Source organism: Rattus norvegicus, chromosome 14 (assembly GCF_021556685.1).
Source record: "Rattus norvegicus strain SHRSP/BbbUtx chromosome 14, alternate assembly SHRSP_T2T, whole genome shotgun sequence".
NCBI classification, from domain to species: Eukaryota; Metazoa; Chordata; class Mammalia; order Rodentia; family Muridae; genus Rattus; species Rattus norvegicus.
In genome coordinates, this window is record NC_141547.1 from 31,764,172 (window position 1) to 31,783,640 (window position 19,469).

Sequence of the window (19,469 nt, forward strand, 5' to 3'; positions counted from 1 at the left end):
ACTAACCTCTTCTTTCCTAAATGGGACTGTGTATAGTGCTTTTCTGTTTTGTTTTGTTTTGTTTTGTTGTTGGTTTTAATCATCTTCGGGTTTATCTGTTTTCTTTCTCTTCAAGATTCTACTACACCATTCAGTTATCTTTCCTTACTTCCAGTCAGTGGTATTTCCATCACAAAATCTTCCTCTCCCACAAACACCATGAGAAGCATCAACTCCATCCCCTAATTGAAAGTACTGCTTAGCTATAGTGGAATGAATCTGCAGGGGAAAAGAAAAACATCTCTTACTGTGTCGCCTACGAAAAAATCGACTACAGGAGTTTCCGTCAACTTAGAGGAGTAGTTATCAGAAAACAACAAGCAGAAGATTTCAATGACATTTCCAAATTAAAAGAGAAAAAAAATCAAGGAAAAAATTTTGTCAGCCTTAGATATCTTTAATGGTGAGAATATCACATTTCTTATAGGATGTGGAGAAAATGTGAGACAAATACACACACACCCTTATCATATAGTATCTTTGCACACCTATCCGCAAACAAGCTCTAAATTTATAGGTACAAAACCGGGCAGGAGAATTACCAAGCTTGTCTCAAAAACACAGGCTCAAGATTTCCATCAGAAATAGCAAACCCAAGGCTCTAGACAAGTAGATAAAAGTGAGCCCGGTTTAGTATAATAGTGAGTGACTTTTAAAGTTCCAGCCCCCACCCCCACCCCTGTGCTTGCAGTCAAGATACTTAAACAACTTATAAGACAATCCAGGACTGAGGAGAGAGCTCAGTTGGTAAAATGCCTACTGTACAAACATGAGGACCCAACTTCAAATCCCCAGAAGCCAAGTAAATGCCAAATGTGATGTTGTGTACCCATAACTCCAACATGGGGGTAGGGGCAGAGATAAGATATACCTGAAGCTTGCTGTCTGGCCAGCCTCCCCTAATTGGTGAGCTTTGGGTTCAATGAGACACAGTGTCTTGTAGTGACAATTTTGGAATTTTGGTTCCTTTAAACAACACAGAAATATAAAAATATGTTTCCATTTTAATCCCAGTTGTGGTGGGATATGAGATGCTTCCGATTGTCCACTGTGACTTGTGACTTGCCTCGGGCTTTGGTGGGGGGCGTGACTTGGCCACCTGCAGACAGTTTCTGCGATTGTGCGACATTTGGAATTCTGGGACTTTTAAGAGGGTATAAAAATGCTAGGGTCCAGAGAGGAGGTTGTTGTTGTTAGATGCTGTCGCTCACGGTTTGTTAAGTAGCCATACACAGAGAAGAAACAACAACAAGAAGAAATTAGATATCCTGATGGCGAAGACCAAACTTTCCCGAGGAACTGGACACCCCAAATCCGCAGGAAGTAGTCTAATGATAAATCTGCCCCTCGCCCCAACTTTATGCAGGGATCTCTTTTCCTCTCTCTCCTCTCTCCTCTCTAGTGTTGGTGATTGAAAGGGTGGAAGAAAAAAGAACCCACAAAGTAGCAAAGACAGCTACACTGTCTCAAAAAACGAAAAATGTGGGAAGTGAACTAAGACAACTGAAGTTGATCTATGGTCTCCATATGCACACACTACATTAACAAACGCATACAAACACGCAAACCACAGGAAGTGCGCGCGCGTGCACACACACACACACACACACACGAATCATAAAAATGAATATCTTGGGTTTTTAGTAACCCTCTGTTTTGGATGACTGAGAGTCCGTTGAACCATATCCCAGTAGTCCCTGTCTGTCACAGGAATAGTATTTTTTTTTTTAACTTTTCACTCTCACACGATTCACAGAAATGCACATGGGGTTTAAAGGGCCAATGTGAACAGGACTCTGTCTCCCCAAACTCTTACTGGGTAGGGAATTAATTTTTGGTGTCTGTGGACAACAAATTGACCCTGACGTTGTTTTACTTTTAAAAGTCAGATCTAGTTAAAAATAAGGCACTCCGAGAACCTGGTTTCTCCTGTTTTTGTTTGCTTTGCCTCAGTCCTTATCCTTCCCTGTCTCTAATAAGGAGAGTTCATGAGGAATGACCGAAGAGCACGGGATTATAATGGAGCCACTTTGCTCTTCAAACATGTCATTGCATTCCTTTCTTTGAGCTGAGTGGTGATGGGGTTCCCTTTAATCCCAGCACCCAGGAGGCAGAGGCTGGTGGATCTCTGAGTTCAAGGCCAGCCTGGTCTATAGAGTAAGTTCCAGGACAGCCAAGGCTACACAGAGAAACCTTGTCTTGGGAACTTGGGGGTGGGGTGGGGAAATCCTTTCTTTGTTAATACGGGCATCATCTTGGAGTAGGACATCTTTCAGGGAAGACAAACCCCAGATCTGACTGATATAGGCCAGGTTTTAATATCAGAAGAGGAACTTACAAAATAAATGAGCATGAGGAAAAGTTCAGAGGGTCAAGGAGACAAAGACCAGGCACCAAACTACAGCAGCTCAGGTGCTTCAAGGGTTCCAGATCAAGGGATTCAGATGGTCATCTGGAAATTATTAAGGAAAAGGAACTCGGTGGCCCTGCTGGTTAGGGAGCACACGGTGGTCTGTCAGCCTGGCACTGCGTGAGTGACACAGGTCATTTTCTGCACAAGGAAGAAGGAAGCCAGGCCAACAGTGCTCAAGGCAAGTAGAACTTGCTTACCTCCTACTCACATGAAGTGCCAGGCCATGAAGTACCTTGGCTGGGGATGTGTCCACACGCAAGTCTTTCTGACTACACCAAGGCTTCATAGGATGAGCCACAAAGCTGTACCTGCCAGGGCAGGACATCATTCTCTCGTGCCAAGGAACACTCTGTACAAGAAAGTACAAGGCCACGGATCCCAGACAGAGGTGAGCGCTAGGTAAGTTTCATAAGGACACAAGAGAGCTGGGATCCTCTCTTGCTTATTGAAAATTGCAGGTCAGGAGGGGAGAGGTGGCAGGCATGACTTGCTGATGTGCAGTGCACCCCGGGGATACAGATCACCAGGCAATCCTGGTCCGTGGGGGAAAAGATGGCTGGGACTTTACGACCCAAGATCCATCATGGAAAGAAGGGACTTAAAGCTGTATCACCAGGGGAGAGGAGGTGAGAAGCATGGTGTGAGTACCTTTGCCATCCCAATTCTTCCTCCTGTGAACATGGAGAAATCACAGTCACTCATAGAATGACTTCCCAAGTACCAAATAAAACAGTGCCTGAAGTGCTTGGTGACTATTCCTTTCTCACCCTCTTGCTGGCCAGGAGTTATAGTGGTTGCTAGTAAGGTGAAATGAATGGTAGGGTTAAAACAGAGAGGTTGGGAACACCGAGGAATGGAAAGAGGGTTTGTAGGTGGGTATAGGATCGTCACACTGACCTCAAGAGGAAGAAGCATAGGACTCTGGGAAAAACAACAAAGTGGGGCTAAGGAGCTCATTGAACCACCTGTCCCTGCCTGGTGCCCTTTCCCCTAGTACTTTTGGGTAGTTTCACCTTTATATCTATTCATATATCTAAAGCACGTAATTGTAACAGACTAAATTGTGGGTAACGAAGACGTCTAAGAAAGCCTCCGCCTATTAGAGGAAGATTGCCATCTGACCTTCCTGAGGGAGGACGAGGGGAGTTAAAATGGTAGACCAAGCGCAGATGGAGCCCGCCCTTTGCTGCGGCTCTGCTCAGCCCCGCCCCTCAGCACCCTCTGCCCCGCCCCTGTCATGTCTTTCCCTCCCACCCCCGCTGGACCCAGAGCTGTTCGCTCTCTGCCTTTGCCTCCTGTCTGCTGAATTCATCTTCACTGTTTGCAGGCTCCACCTGTGCCCTGCTGGGAATTCTCCTCCGGGAGCGCAAGGAGCCTGTCTCCAGGCTGGGGCGGAGGGAATGCAGAGAGAAAGAGGCATCTCTCCTCCTCTACAGCGGCCAGGCCTTGTAAGACAGGAAGAGGGAGAAAGGAGGAGCAATCCCTTTGCTGTCCAGCTCGACCACAGACACCTCTGCTCCCTCTTTCATTAATGAGAAGTTTCAGGGTTTGATTGGCATGCCTCTCTGCCCTCCCGTTTCCCTCTTTAAAGCCTTTAGCATTTCCGTTCTTTTATTAAATGTTGAATACAGCCCCAGCTGTAAAGCCTTACGTCTGAATTACTATTGATTGTTTTATCAGTTACAGGTTTTAGTCTCTGACATAGGTGCGGAATATCCACCTTGCGTTTTCGCCCTTACAGAAAGGGTATTAGTCGTTATGCTCTATGTGCTTGGCTCGGACTGGCTACAGAACTTGTTTTTTCTTTGGCATCATAATCCAGAAATGATGTCCACATTGGACTCGGAACTGCTCACTTCAATTCACATTCAACAACAGAATGGTGTGCAAGCATTCTTCATCTGTTTATAAAGTTTGCCAATTACTTACTCTCTCTTTGCATCGGTGAAACTTCCCACCATTTCGTTGGGGTAAATGGCTGTTAAAGACTTTCAGTTAGGAACTTTTACTAAAGAAACACAAAGGTCTAAGAAGGTAAAATTATTGTTATTATTAGTAGTAGTACTTTAATCTTGTATTTCCTTTTGGTATATGTGAGGATAGATAGGCATATCTTTATACATATGTTAAGATTTAGTCAAACTATATTTTCCTCATTCAGGTACAGAAAATGTTCTCAAGGCTGCAAAAGGTGTACCATTGCTAAACAAGTTGTGAAGAAGACTTGAGTGTCGGTCAAGAGGTCCTGAGGGGTGGTGAGACAGCCGAGAGGGAAAGGCATTTGCCATCGGTCTTGATAGCTGAGTCTGATTCCACAGACCCAAGTTGTGAAAGAAGGGAAAACTTCCAGATGCCGTCCTGTGACACCACTGTGTGCAGGGGTGTGCGACACTGTCCCCAAAAGTGTAAAAAGCTTTTATAATAACTAAAAGTTCTTAGGGGATGTATATCGAGCTTAACGGCAGAGAACTTGCCTAGCACTCTCAAGGACCTGGATTCAATCCCCAGCACTGCAATATATATAATATATATATATATATAATATATATATAATTAACAAAGCTAATTTTGTGTCTGCACACTCAGGAGACTTCTTTACAGTACTGGTCCCCCCTGCAGCTGATTCAGAAATTAGACATATGAGTGTCTATCAGTGAAGATGAAATTTCAAACTAAGATCAGGAGTAAAACTTTAAGGCTTAGCCAACCGAATCCTCTAAGTGATTGAGCTGTAGATAATTTTTACTAGCATGTTTGTGTTTATATTTATTCAAAATTTTTTTATAAGAACAGGTACGGTAGTGCACACCCATAATCACAATACTGAGAAGGCCCAGACAGGATTTGAGGCCAGCCTGGTTGGTCTACGTGGCCTTCATAGAAAGATCTTGTTTCAGAGGAAATGAAAGGCAGGCAGGAAGGAAGGAAGGAAGGAAAAAAGGAAGAAAGAAAGAAAAGGTTTATAATGGTGAGTCATTACTTTTACAATTATAAAATAAAAATTGTGTCAAAATACTTTTTAGACAATTTTTCCATATATTTTAGAACTATCTTTTCCCACACAAGTGGCTTATTAAACTGATAAACTAGTAAACAAATTATTTTGCCTAGTCATTAAGCAAGTTCCTAGGACTTCTGTTTGTCAACATTTTGACAGCTTATTCAAATTATTGTAATCTTTCATCTTAAAAGTCTTAAGTATATCACCTAGTTAAAAAATGTAGCTTAAAAAAACAAGCAAAAAAATCACTTAAGTCAATTTTAAAATATATCAAGTAAGAGTAAGATATCCACCAATACCAGATGAGATCCCAAAAACATACTGATCTATAAGTAAGATTTTTATAAATAGGACGTGAACTGCTGTGTCTCCTTTTATGCATAAAATGTACCACACACTAGTGTTCTGGGCAGCGTGCGCATGCACACGCACACACACACCCTTCTGTCTGTCCACATTACAACTTAGCCCACTTTCTCATCACTGAACAAACCTTCCCGGTTTCTTTCTGTGGCCAATGGTCATCAGTGACTATCCGTATGCATGTGGATTCACTTAAAATTATCATTTACTGAGACAGGCTCTAACTATTTATCTCATGGTGGCCTCCAACTCCTGGGCTTAAGCAATCCTCCTGCCTCAGCTTCCCAGGCAGTCAGGACTCCAAGTGTGCATGCCAGTGTTCAGCTGTATATACATTTCTTTTTTTTACAGCTTACACTTTTACTGAGTTCTTAGTGTTATTCATTAAAGAGTATAGAAATGTTAAATTTAATAAATACTACCCAACTAGCCTCTTGAGAGTTTTGCCAATAGCACTAATAACGTATGAATTTCTACATTTCCAAATTCTGAAAGACATTTATTTATCACTGTCAACTGTTAACTGTTCTTTATGCAATTCTTGAGACTGTTTCCATTGATATCTGCCTAGACTAACCCCCCTTCTCTCTCTTTAAAGATTTATTTATTTATTGTATGTGAGTACACTGTGGCTGTCTTCAGACACACCAGAAGAGGGCATCGGATCTCATTTACAGATGGTTGTGAGCCACCATGTAGTTGCTGGGATTTGAACTCAGGACCTCTGGAAGAGCAGTCAGTGTTCTTAACCACTGAGCCCTCTCTCCAACCCAGCCTTTCTCTCTCTTATGTGTTTGGTTCTTCTGTAAAGGCGTTCATATTCATCGCCTATTCATTGACCTCCTTTGTCTGGTTGTCCACGACTACACACTCGCTACTCCGTGCCCCTGTATGTTCACGTGCAAATCCCTCCTTCATCCTGCCAAGTACATGTTTGCCTTGGGCTTGAGGGCTGTGCTTCCTCTGAGATCACAGCAGCTTTGCTGGGTTTTCTATGTTTTGACACCTTTGCACACAGGCATAAACAGCCTCTACCAGCCAGGACGGCCACCAGCTTCAAGATTCCAAGGGCCCTCGGAAGTTCTACTGGGAAGAGATGGCCATGAAGTTATTTTCTTGACTTAAATAATTTCATGCGTACACACACCGTGGCAAGAACCACACACAGCACACCTCAGCACACTGCAAGCAGCTTTAAAGAGACAGCGCCATTTGCACTCATGAGAAATTGAAAAATAAAAAATAAAAATGCTCGCAAGACGTGCATTAGTCTACATAAAAATACCTGGATTTTTCTTAAAGAGCTAAAACAAAATGCATTAAAATTGGAGAGAGTTTGATTTGAATGGTACATTGCAGACCTTTTCTTCAGACTAATGTTATTTTCATTTCATTCTTTAAAAGCAAAAATTAAAAAAGATTAAACAGCAGCATTTGTTCAACTTTGAGTAAACAAAAAAAATCCACAAAATAGTTTAAAAGTCTTATTTTATGGTATATGTGTGTGATGTCTGAACAAGGCTTTTCTTGCTGTTCCTTTCCTCTTCTTTTCTTCCTTCCCATCCTCAATTAAAAAGCAAAAACAAAACAAACCCAATTTTACCATTTCATTTTGTTTTAAGAGACAAGGTCTCATTCTGTTGCCTAAGATGTCCCCAAACTCCCTGGTTCAAGTGATTCTCATGCCAGCTTTCAAATAGCTTGGGTTATAGGCATGTACCTATAGTTTGCCTGGATTCTGTCTGGCTTATTAAGGTTTTTTATCTTAAGTAAAATATAATAAGTAGACACCTATGCTATACTGAGGAGGCCTCTACCTTTTCTGGTCAGTATTTTTGTGGTTGTACATCGTTTTAAAATACGAAATCCACTTGAACTGTGTTGCACTCGTCATTAATCTTCTGGAAGTCAGTAGACATGGAAACTCTTTCCCAGCCCTTCATTCTGATGAAATGGTCAGTGAGCACACAGTTGAAAGTGGCCCTGAAGGAATGTCACTGAAGTGAGCTGTCGGGATATTTGAAAACAGCTGGGTGACTTTTATACGGGGAGAACTAAACACATCCTTGTGTAGACTGAGCCAAGTTCCCAGCATGACCACTAGATGCGACCCTGTAATGTGGGGCAGAGACTAACTAAACATGCTCATCTCGCTCCGTCTACACTGTCTCAGATGCTGGGTTCTTGGTTGGTGATAAATGAAGATTTCATTGTGTTGAATTACTTTTACTCGGAAAAAAAAAAGCTGTGGGTTAATTAAAGAGCCACAGCGATGAATTAACTCCATTTATCAACAGCGTAATACAATGGACAGTGGTTCTCTGGGGTTGACTCTGGGAGTTGGCAGTGCTCGCTTAACTGTATAGCTGAAGTCCAGGGTTTGAGGGTCATCACCATTAAAATGACAGGTGGCTGCACATGCCTGGAACCCCAGCCCTCCTAGGTGAGTTCAGAAGGATCAGAAGTCAAGGTCTTCCTCAGGTAGATAAGCATTCTATTTGATGCTAAGTCATGAGAGAGGGAGGGATGGACGGAGGGGGAGACTGTGCAACAAAAAACGTAATTAAGGATATCACCTCCAAGATGAAAGTGACATCTTTCTACTCTAACTCATTGGTTTAAAAACAGAGACTTCGGAATGTGTTGTTTCTACACCATGTTAAAAGCAAATAAAAAATAGATCTATGGGAACAAAATAATACATGGGAAACAAAGAAGGGGTCTTATGGTGTATGGAGGTCTGAGGGAGGTCTGAGAAATCGGACTCCAGGTTGGGGTCTGAAAAGACAGCCTTTTACTTTCAAGGGGCCTGACCTGTGTGTTTAGAAGGTCACGGAGTCAGGTAATGCAAGGGTGGTGGGGCGGAGAGTGAGTGGGTGGGCTGGAAGGGCACCCTCCTGGAGGCAGGGGGAGGGGGGATGCAATTGGGGGGTTTCGGAGGGGAAACCCAGAAGGGGGATAACATTTGAAATGTAAATAAACAAAATAACCAATTAAAAAAAAACTCGAAAGAAAAAGAAAAGAAAGAAGGTCATGGGAGAAAACCGGAGGAAACCAGTTACTTTTCTGTTGTTTGGAGGCGGGGTGGCTGTATTTCAAATGCTACTCTGTTTCAAGGAAGCAGCAGAAGGAATTCACAGCAGAAGGAATCCACAAGGATGCTCGCCCAGGGGGCATCAGCTGATCTCTGGAAAGCACAGGGCTACAATGGGTTAACCTAAGCAACTGTAACTGCAGGCCCTGGTTCCTTAAGCCCCAGCCACCAATCCACCTGCTGCAGTGAAGGACTTGCTCAGGTCTCCTGAGACTCATTCTGTCCTTGGCATTTGTCCTTCAGCTTTAAGTGAGCAAACCTTTTACTACTGTCTTTTGGTTTAAAACAAAACAAAACAAAACAACAACAAAAAAACATAAGGAGGGGACAGATTTTCTTTTTGCATTCTGTGGACACTTAATGGCACATGGCCATGCTTTTAAGAAAAACAGTATTTGTGACCTATGGTATCCAGAACTTACGACGATGATGACAACAACAAGAACTCCCCAAAATAGTTTTCTTCCTCAGCTTCTCCATAGGTTCTACACAGCTGGAGGCAGACCTGATATTCACCCCTTGTTTCTTCCTCTTTCCATCCCAGATGCTATCCCTCTCCCTTCCGAGGACCAGGTGGGAAGAGATACTAATGGGAGGCTGTAACCAGATCTCCGCCAGTCTGGTACTTCTCTGATAACCTCTCTTCTTGTTTGTGGAGTCCAGGGTTGTGCACTACACAGTTCCGTATTTCTAAAAGGGACAGCGGCATAAGCTTTACAGAAACAAATTACGCTTTAGTTTAGATGAGGTCTCACTCTCTTCCCTAGGCTGGCCTCTAGGCTCAAGGGATCCTTCTGCCTCGGCCTCCTGAGTAGTGGTTTATGACCGTGTACCACCGCGCCTGGCTTATATACAGATATTTTAACCCTCAAATGAAATCTGGGTTTTGGGGGATTTACATGAGAAGCACCTGGGAAGCCCACTATTTTATGCCTCCAGATAACATGCCATTATGTAGCTGTGGAGATGATTACACAGCCAGGTAGATCTTGTGATTTCTAATGAGAGATTAGACCTGTGTAGGAGACTCATGTCATAGAAGAAGAAGAAGAAGAAGAAGGAGGAGGAGGAGGAGGAGGAGGAGGAGGAGGAGGAGGAGGAGGAGGAGGAGGAAGAAAGAAGAAGGAGGAGGAGGAGGAGGAGGAAGAAGGAAGAAGAAGAAGAAGAGGAGGAGGAGGAGGAGGAGGAGGAAGAGGAAGAAGGAGAAGGAGAAGGAGAGGAAGAGGAAGAGGAAGAGGAAGAGGAAGAAGAAGAATACATTTAAACATCATCCCACACAAGCAGGAAATGGGGCCAGCTAACGGGCTCTGAAACGTCTCAAGGGACATGGTAAATTTCATTGTCTAAGTCACAGAAAATTATAGTGGGCCTATCTTTCTCAGACACTGTTAAGTTCCCTCTGCAGACCGTGTTCATCCCTGCAGACGGTGTGTATCATAGGCAGGGATGAGAGGGAGGGAGGGACAGTGTCAGTCTTAGCTTGACACAGAATGCCCTCCAGGGCAACTCTTACTCCAGTTCTGATTGTCACCTTTTAAAAGAGAAGTGTGTGTGGCATCAAAATGAGCCATTTTTTACTTTCTTTTTAAATACAAACCGAGCTGTGGGAAGTTCGAGCAAGACAGGCCATACTACACACTGGGAATCAAGCAAGAAGGATTCACTAACCCTCTCATCTCCTTTCTGTCCAGCCAAGAAAGGTGGGGTCAGTCTACACTCTCCCACTGTGCCCCAAGCCCCTTCGAGGACCAGAGAGGATTATCTCAGGGAAGAAGAAGACAAATGGAAACCAGAGTTTAAAGTCAAGCTGCTCTGAGCACTAGGAATCAAAACAGAGAGAGGCTCTGTTTGCTGCAAACCTCTAGGGGGATTCTAACTTATCTAGTATCGATGAACAGGGGAACTATCTAGATGCTATCCTTATCTGTAAAATGTTTGCCCGGAGTGGTAGCACATGCTTATGATCCTTCCACTTGGGAGATGGATGCGGGCGTACAGCAGGTTGTAGTCTGGGTTACCCAGTAACCCATTAACTCTGCGTTAAACACAAAGACAAAATAAAAACATGGCATTTCGAGCGATCGCTTCTCCATATTTGATTATACTTGAAGTAGAATACTTCATGTCTCAGAGCTGATATGGAACTTAGCTACAGTGGAGCCATGTCTCGAGGAGAAACTGATATGCACAGCCATCTTTGTTGCCCTCTGCCTTGCCACGCCTGCAAAGGAAGCTTGATGCCTCTTTCCTAGTCTAGCTCCCATGTCTTACTAGGCTGGCGAGCCCGGTTCCCGTCATCACCCTGGCTTTCTAACTCCATCGCCTCTTGTACTTGGGAGATGGGAAATGAGATAATCCAGAGTGATAGGATTAGATGCAAGGACACGCACTAAGTGCCAAGTGGAGACCAGCGAGCTCTGCCAAGAGTTCCGCAGGGATGGCAGGTTTCTACTGAGGCTCCTCACTTGGCTTTGTTCATGTCTAGGTGCTCTGCTGATCCAACACCAGAGAGGTCACTGTGTAGATGACCAGGAAGTAAATCCAGGCATTTTTATACACAAAGAACAACAGGGAAAGGTAGCTTCTGTCTCTTTAATTGGTAACTCACGGCAGTCACTTTGTACCATACCTGCGACTTGAGCGCTCAGAGCCTCGCTGTGGACAGTCTTTGTTAGTTTAACTTCCTCCGAGGCCATGGCTTTTTAAAGGTTACTGAAATAAAAGGGTACAGCATGCAAACACGTGAATGTAATGCTTACAGAAATGAGCGCTGGGCGGGGCCCCCGACTCACAGCATTGCTTCTGTTGGCCAGCGGATGCATATAGACGTAATGGAATGGGAGTGGAGAAAACAAAGGGTCACCCGTGATCAAACACTGGCACTCTTACGGTTTGCCGCCGTCCACACAAACAGCACATCTGGTGAATCACAGCCTCTGTCACATTGCTGACCCTTGTCTGGAAGAAGAAACGTGCTGTGTTCCTCAGACCAGAAAGGGGGCAGGTAGAATTTATGCAGGGTCTTTCCTTTTTATCAGTAGCCGGACCAATGTTTGTACTGAGTCAAACCACTTAACCCCCTAAACTAGGCATGAGAAAGCTGTATCACATCACATGTCCAAACCCTTAGCATTTTGACTACTCTGTTTCAAAAATACCTCTACGTTTGCAGGAAGAACAAGGTAGACGGGAGTCACTGCATTAAGCAAAATAAGCCAGACTGGGACAAACACTGCAAATTTTCTCTTATAGGGGGAATCTAGATCTGAAATTATATATGTATACGTTTGCGTACCTACACGTGTATATGTATGTGAATATATATCACAAAACTCAAAGGGGACCGTGAGTGGAGAGAAAGATGTTAAAGAAACAGAGGAATGGACAGCAGTGGAATACATAGAACAGGAAAGCAGAGACAGGACCTTGGTGAGGAGAGAAAGTGAGGCAGCTGGAAGGAGGCAAGACTATGGGAGGGTAAGACCAAATGAGCTGAAAGTCAAATGGTACATATGCACAAAGATGCAGTGGGGGGAATGCATCGTTTGTGTGATAACGACATTTTAATTTAAAATAAAGACCACCGGAAAGATCCCTAGGGCTGGAGAGATGGCTCGGCGGTTAAGAGCACTGACTGCTCTTCCAGAGGACCTGAGTTCAATTCCCAGCAACCACATGGTGGCTGTAATGGGATCTGATGCCCTCTGCTGGCCTGCAGGTGTAATGAAGATAGAGTATGAAGGAGAGGTACTCATATATATATATTAAAAAATCTCCTTGTTGTTTTAAAATCGCTTGGGGTAAGTGAACAGGTTTATAAAATAGTACTGGGGCTGGGGATTTAGCTCAGTGGTAGAGCGCTTACCTAGGAAGCGCAAGGCCCTGGGTTCGGTCCCCAGCTCCGAAAAAAAAAAAAAAAAAAAGAACCAAAAAAAAATGGCGCCCTCTTCTGGCCTCTGTGGGCAGCCCACAATCATGCATATAAAATAGTACTATATGTAATAGCATTTTCAGTTGTTCCCACATCATTTTCCCCAGGAACTCAAAATTATTTGCAGATATTTATTCTTACAGATATTGTTTATTAAGAAAAAAACCTCCCTGCCAAAAATAAATAGTTTTTGAAACACTTAAACCTCGTAAGGTCAAAAGTATGGCTTGAAAGCACATTGGTTACTCTTCTTGTTGCTATGACAAAATCTGACCGAAGCAACTTAAAGGACAAGGATTTATTTTGGTCCGTATTTTAAAGGAACTCAGTGGGGGTGGGGCCAGCAGAGAACATGAATGCTGGCCCTTAACCCCTTTCCCCTCCTCCCCATTTGATCTATCTGGCCCCAGCTCATAGAGTGGTATCACCCACGTTCAGGGTGGGTTTCCCTCTTCTGTTAATTCTCTCTGGAAATGGCTTTCCACACGTACACATCCATGCACCTGTCACTGGGACATTGCCTCGGGAAAGAATTATATAGGTAGGTCTAATGAGGCTCCTGATTGTCCTGCAGAGAGTGCATGAGATATCAAGCCTGGCCCCTCTTTGCTCTCTCACCACGACCGCTCCCTCTCATGTGTGTTCCAACCTCAATCTACCCATCATGGTGTGATTCAGCCAGCACCAAGCCCTTGGACTTCCAAAAGTGTGAGCTAAATAAACTTCTTGCATTTACAAAGTCCATGGCTTTGAGTATTTTGTTATAGCAACAGAAGATAGACAAGTACAGTTTACTTTTGTCTTCCTGCGTTGCCGGTCATAATGTGTTTCTATTCCAAGCTTTGTTTCTCAGAAGTGGTAAATTGCACTTGCTTTTCTGTTCCATGACCTTTGTGAGTTCCATGTCCTTTTGGCATCTATTTTCTTAGCTAGGATTAGTAAGTTGTCTCGGCACCGTAATGTCATGTTTTAAAGAACCTCTCTTATGGCTTACCATTTTTGTTACTATTCCCATTTTGGAGGTACGTGTTCCTTCTGTTACCGTAGACTTTAACCTCTGGAATATCTACAGCTGCGAGCAGCTGCTTCCCACAATAGCTTCCTATGAAACAATTTCGTATCTCTTCCCTACATTCCTACAGCCACGTTCAGTCTCACCCTACTCTCTGCCTTCAGCCTCCTGCATTCTCCAGCAGTAGCGCACACACACACACACACACACACACACACACACACACACACACACACACCAGAAAACATCCAACCAAAGACATTTTTAAAATACTTTTAATCAACATTACAACCAGAGACTTTCTTCTAGAGCTGGAAGGATTTTGTAACTTCATGAGTAGGCTCAATGGACCTACTTCAATTCCCAGCTCGCACATAGTGGCTCACAGGATTCTGTCATGCTGTTCCCAGGGCATCCATCGCCCTCTTCTGGCCTTCTCTGGTACTGCCCTCATGTGGTGCACAGACATACACACAGGCAAAACATTCATACATAGAATACAAGTAAAAGGGAGATTTTATTATTATTATTTTTAAAAAGCCTCTTCCATTAAAACTCATGTATTACTTCTTGCTTCTCTTAGTTCTACTAAATTTCGTTCTATGATAATGAACACAGTGTTGCATAAATGTCACCTCTCCATCCGAAACGGGCCAGATCAACCCAAGGAATTAACTACCGAACATGGCTGGCTCACTGTCAGAACACCATTTCTGCTTCCCACGTGTCTCAGGCCACTCAGGATGTTGTATGGATATATCACAGACTGTAGAAATTCATTCTCCAGCTTTGGAGAATAGAAGTCCAAGATTGAGGTCCAGTGGATCTGGTGTCAGTGGAGGCCCTGGCTGGTTCACTGGTGGTATCTTCCAAGGGTTAGCTTGCCTCTGGGGGAATCTTTCATAAGGACATTACTTCTATTAGTGAGTGCCCTGCCCTCATGATCTGTCACCTCCCAGGGGCCTTGCCAGTCACCATCACCCTGGAGGTTTCCATTTTAACATACGACTCAGGCATAGAAAGCAGAACACATTGGTTTTACTTTTATTTTGTTGGCCTCGGTACATGCTGTGGTATTAACTGATCCTGATTCAATTTTAACATTCTCCTTAGCTGAAAAAGCCTTACTATTGGGCGCGGTGTGGTGGCACAGTCCTGTAATCCCAGCACAGGGGAAGCAATGGTGGGCAGATCTGTGTGAGTTTGGGCCAACTTGGTCTACACAGTGAGTTCTGGTCCGTCAACTACACTGGATCTTTTGTCTTTAAAAAAAAAATCCATCATCATTGAAAAAGTGGATATTTTGTAACTTCATGACTTTTTCTTTGCTACTGTTCTCATATTGCCTGGTACAATGTTGCTTTTGGATATAATTTCCTCAAGATTGACTTCAAATGGCCTGAAATCAGTTACATATTTCCTTTGTAGAGTCTATTGTCACTATAGCCTGCAAACATGGCCTGTGTTTTTTGTCTGGAATGTTTGTAAACATGGCCCGTAACATAGCTCACCTAGCTGTACATGAAAATGTATTTCTGATTATTTTATGCCAACTCCCACTGATTCCTGTAACGCTCACAAAGTTAGATTTTTTTTCTCTAAAAGACATCGGCTACTTCCTGAGTGTCAGTGAAGTGCACTGCATCATCACACAGGAGACTATAAAACAGGCATTAGCTAGGTGTAGAACGTCACACAAGCATTTCCAGCACTTGAGCCCGAAGACTGGAGGATTTGCCCTGAATTCTAGCCTGGCCTACACCATAGAGAGAAGTTAGGCCAGCCTATAGGATTAGACTCTGTTTCAAAGAAAGGAAGGATGCAAGTGGAGAAATGGGAACAGAAAAAGAGAGGGGGAGGAGGAAGAGGAAGAGGGGAGGAGGGAGGAAGAGGGGAGAGGAGGAACAGGAGGGAGAGCAGGGAGGAGGGAGAGGAGGGAGAGGAGGGAGAGGAGAGAGGGGGAAAGGGAAAAGGAGGAGGGGGAGGAGGAGGAGAGGAGGCCTAAGTTGTTCTTCTCTTACCTGTTCTATACTCTCAATAGAAGCAGGATAAAAGACATTCCAGGACTAGAAGATTAGAAGAAAATAGAAACTTCTTCCCCTAATTTTCTTTTTTTCTTTTTTTTCTTTTTTTTTCTTTTTTTTTTTTTTTGGTTCTTTTTTTCGGAGCTGGGGACCGAACCCAGGGCCTTGCGCTTCCTAGGCAAGCGCTCTACCACTGAGCTAAATCCCCAACCCCAGGTCACTTTGTTTTATTTAGAAAATTAGGGGGGTTGGGGATTTAGCTCAGTGGTAGAGCGCTTGCCTAGGAAGCGCAAGGCCCTGGGTTCGGTCCCCAGCTCCGAAAAATAGAACCAAAAACAAAAAAACAAAAAAACAAAAACAAAAACAAAAAAAACCAAAGTGACCTATAAGCATCGTTGATTTGACTATATATAATATCTAGATAATATATGTGATATATATACATACATACATATATATATATACACACACACACATCTATGACATGACACTGAATATACAAGGAGAGGCCTGTAATTAAATAATAATGATTCTCATAGCATCTGAATCCCAATGCTCTTGGGTTCTTCTTTACCCATATTGCTCATTTTGGGGAACTTCTTTTTACTGTCGTGAAACGAGCACCCTAAGGTGAAGCCTGTGGCTGTATCCACTGGAAACCTTTCATTCTACTTGGTGCTCTGCTCTACTTGGTGATCTTCTTCCCTTCCTTATCCACACTTCCTGGGAGCAGTCGTTCTAAATAGATGGATCCAGACTGTGGTGTGCAGAGAGAGTGACTCCGATATGTCCTTCCTGGGTGCTGAGCGAACACTGGCAATATGCCTAGCTGCACCTAAGGGGGAGTCCCCAGGATTGACCTCACCTTGTCCCCTCACTGATAGAGCTCATAGTCTTGTGCTGTAGCTATCTGCAGGGATGAAGCGTGTGTAATGTTAATATCAGGTGAGAATGTCCCCCACACACTCGGATGTTTGACTACTTGGTCCCCAGCTGATGGCACTGTTTGCACAGGGTCAGGTCTAGCCTTGCTGCAGGAAGTACGTTGCTGGGTGTGGACTTTGAGATTGTAAAAGCCACACGGGGTTCCTAGTTTGATCCTTCTGCTTCCGGCTTGTAGTTTAATCTGCGAGTTCTCAGCTCGCTGCTTCAGTCACCGTGCCTGCCTGCCTGCCACTGTGCTCTCCTGACAAGATGGCGATGGACTCTCATCCCTGTGGAAGCACGAGCCCAAATAAACTCTTGCTTCTCTAAGCTGCCTGGGCCGTGGTGTTTTATCACGGCAATAGAAAAGCCTTTTCACTCTTCTTCTATGGAATCAGATGCCTTCCTTGGATTTCTGAATTTACTCTTTTCAGGAAAATATCTGCATTTTCCCCGCTCAACTTTGTCACATGGATTTTTTGGGACGAATTTGCTAGCCTGTCACCATCTCTCTCTCCTTTTATTTGTGTCTTCTCATCTCTCATTTTATTTCACCACTTCATAGGCACCTTCCCATGAGTCAGTTTCTTCATTTAATATTATATATTTAATATTTATTTATTATTCATTTATTATCTTTTAAAAATTATTTATTCTGTGTGTGCACGTACCTTGCATGTGCCATAGAGTGCAGATGTTAGTCTGTGGACACCTTGTGGGAGTCACTTCTCTCCTTCCACTGTGTGGGTTCTGGTGTCTGAGCGTAAGTATTCAGGCTGGGCATAAAGTGCCTCTCCTTCCTGATCCAGCTTGCGGGCCCTACTACCTCTCTATTTGGCACTTGGTTCATGCTCTTAGTGACTGGAGTACGGGAGAGATGTTGCTAGAATCTTCTGGGCAGTTGCCAGAGTTAAAACTCCCAATAAGTATACTTTTAATGAAAGTGTAAACTTGTCACAAAATGATATTTTGCTTTTATTTCAGTGTACAGTAGGCTCATGGATACATAGTTTGGAAGTCTTGAAAATATTTGATAAAAGAAACCCTCAGTGATCTTTATTTTAGAGAATTGAAAAAAGTATGTTGAAGTTTATGTATATGTGTGTGCCTGCTTGGATGTCTGTGTGTTGTGTGCATGTCGTGGCCAGAAGAGGGTGTAAGATTCCCCTAGAACTGGAATTAACAGGTAGCTGTGAACTGACGGATAGGGCTGCCTGGAACGGAACCTGGATGGTCTCTGGAAAATCAGCAAGTGTTCTTTTTTATTTTAGTTATGTATATATCATTTTGCCTGCATGTATGTATGCCCGTAGGCCAGAAGAGGGCACCAGGTCTCATGGCAGATGGTTGTGAGCCACCATGTGGTTGCTGGGAATTGAACTCAGGACCTCTGGAAGAGCAGCCAGTGCTCTTGACCTCTGAGCAACCTCTCCATCCTCCAGCAAGTGTTCCTAACTTCTGAGCCACCTCTCTAGTCCCTGTTTACACCCACTGTTGTGCATCACAGATGTGAATCTCCTTTGTCCCCCAACTGAGGGCCCATTTCCCTCGAGGAAAGCTATCACACATGGTGGCTCTGGTGCTCCTTTAAGAAACTCCCCTAAGGGCTGGCAAGAGTGCTGAACAAACCCATCACAGAGCACGAAGAGCCCCTGAAACCTCTGACTGATATTTTACAAGGCAAAGGACGCTTGGCAGATACGACACTGTGAGAGTTGTTGAGACTGGGAGATCAGCCTTAATTATCTGGGTGTACCCAGTAAAATCACAGGGGTCTTTAAAAGGGGGAGACCAGGGTGTGAAACTCACAGGGGGAGCTGTGCTGAGGGCTGTGCAGGTACCTAGAGGGAGAGGCCACAGTGGAACATGGCTGCTAGTGTTGAAGAAAGAGGAAGCTATCACAAGCCAGGGAAGACAGGCAGCCCCTCCAAGCTATCAGGACTAGGAGATTCTCCCCTGAAGTTTCCAGAAGGAAGCAGTCCTGATGGCTTGTAGCTCGAGAGCTACAGTGTATCCTCCGCTAGTATGCTTGTAAGACGGTGTTACCACAGGAAAGGATTGTACCCTCCCAGCAAAATTACGGAGGTTTCTATGGATAAATCCTTTTAGGAAGCTCTGATTTACAACATCTCCAGAATGTCTCTAATTTGGGAGACGTTAAAATAAGGGACCCTGGATGCACTCTGTTTACATCAGAATTCCCCCCAAAGGCATTTCACCACAGACACTTTCTTCGAAATTCCTTAGCCTTGAGGACTCACCACCTGAGAGAAGCCTATGGCAGGGAGCACAGGATGCTGTGGGGTGGTCAGTGAGAAGGCAGAGCAGGGGAATGCTAACACTAATCGCTCTTCCTCTCCGACTCATTCCACCCAGGTATCCAGCTTGGGGGATGATGCGCCCGAATTCATGGTGTCTCCCTACTCAGTCCCACTCTCTAAAAACACCCTCACAGACACCACCAGAGGTGTGCTCAATCCCCAGAAGCCTCTGAGAAACAACAGATCAAGCAGTTATGCTACCCGTGATGGCAGCAGGAGACACAGACATCCTCACGTCTATTTACCTAGGTTTAAATCCACTCCACCAAAGGCATTCACTTATTTCTGAGCATCCATCAGGGCTCAGAACTGTGGCACACACTGGGATGATGTGGAAGAGGATTTTC

General features: G+C 44.0%; 1 protein-coding gene across 9 annotated transcripts in view; it reads right to left on the reverse strand.

The window, feature by feature from the left end:
• The window catches only part of Cracd (capping protein inhibiting regulator of actin dynamics), a 235,361-nt gene that overhangs the window by 97,066 nt on the left and 118,826 nt on the right, over positions 1 to 19,469 (reverse strand).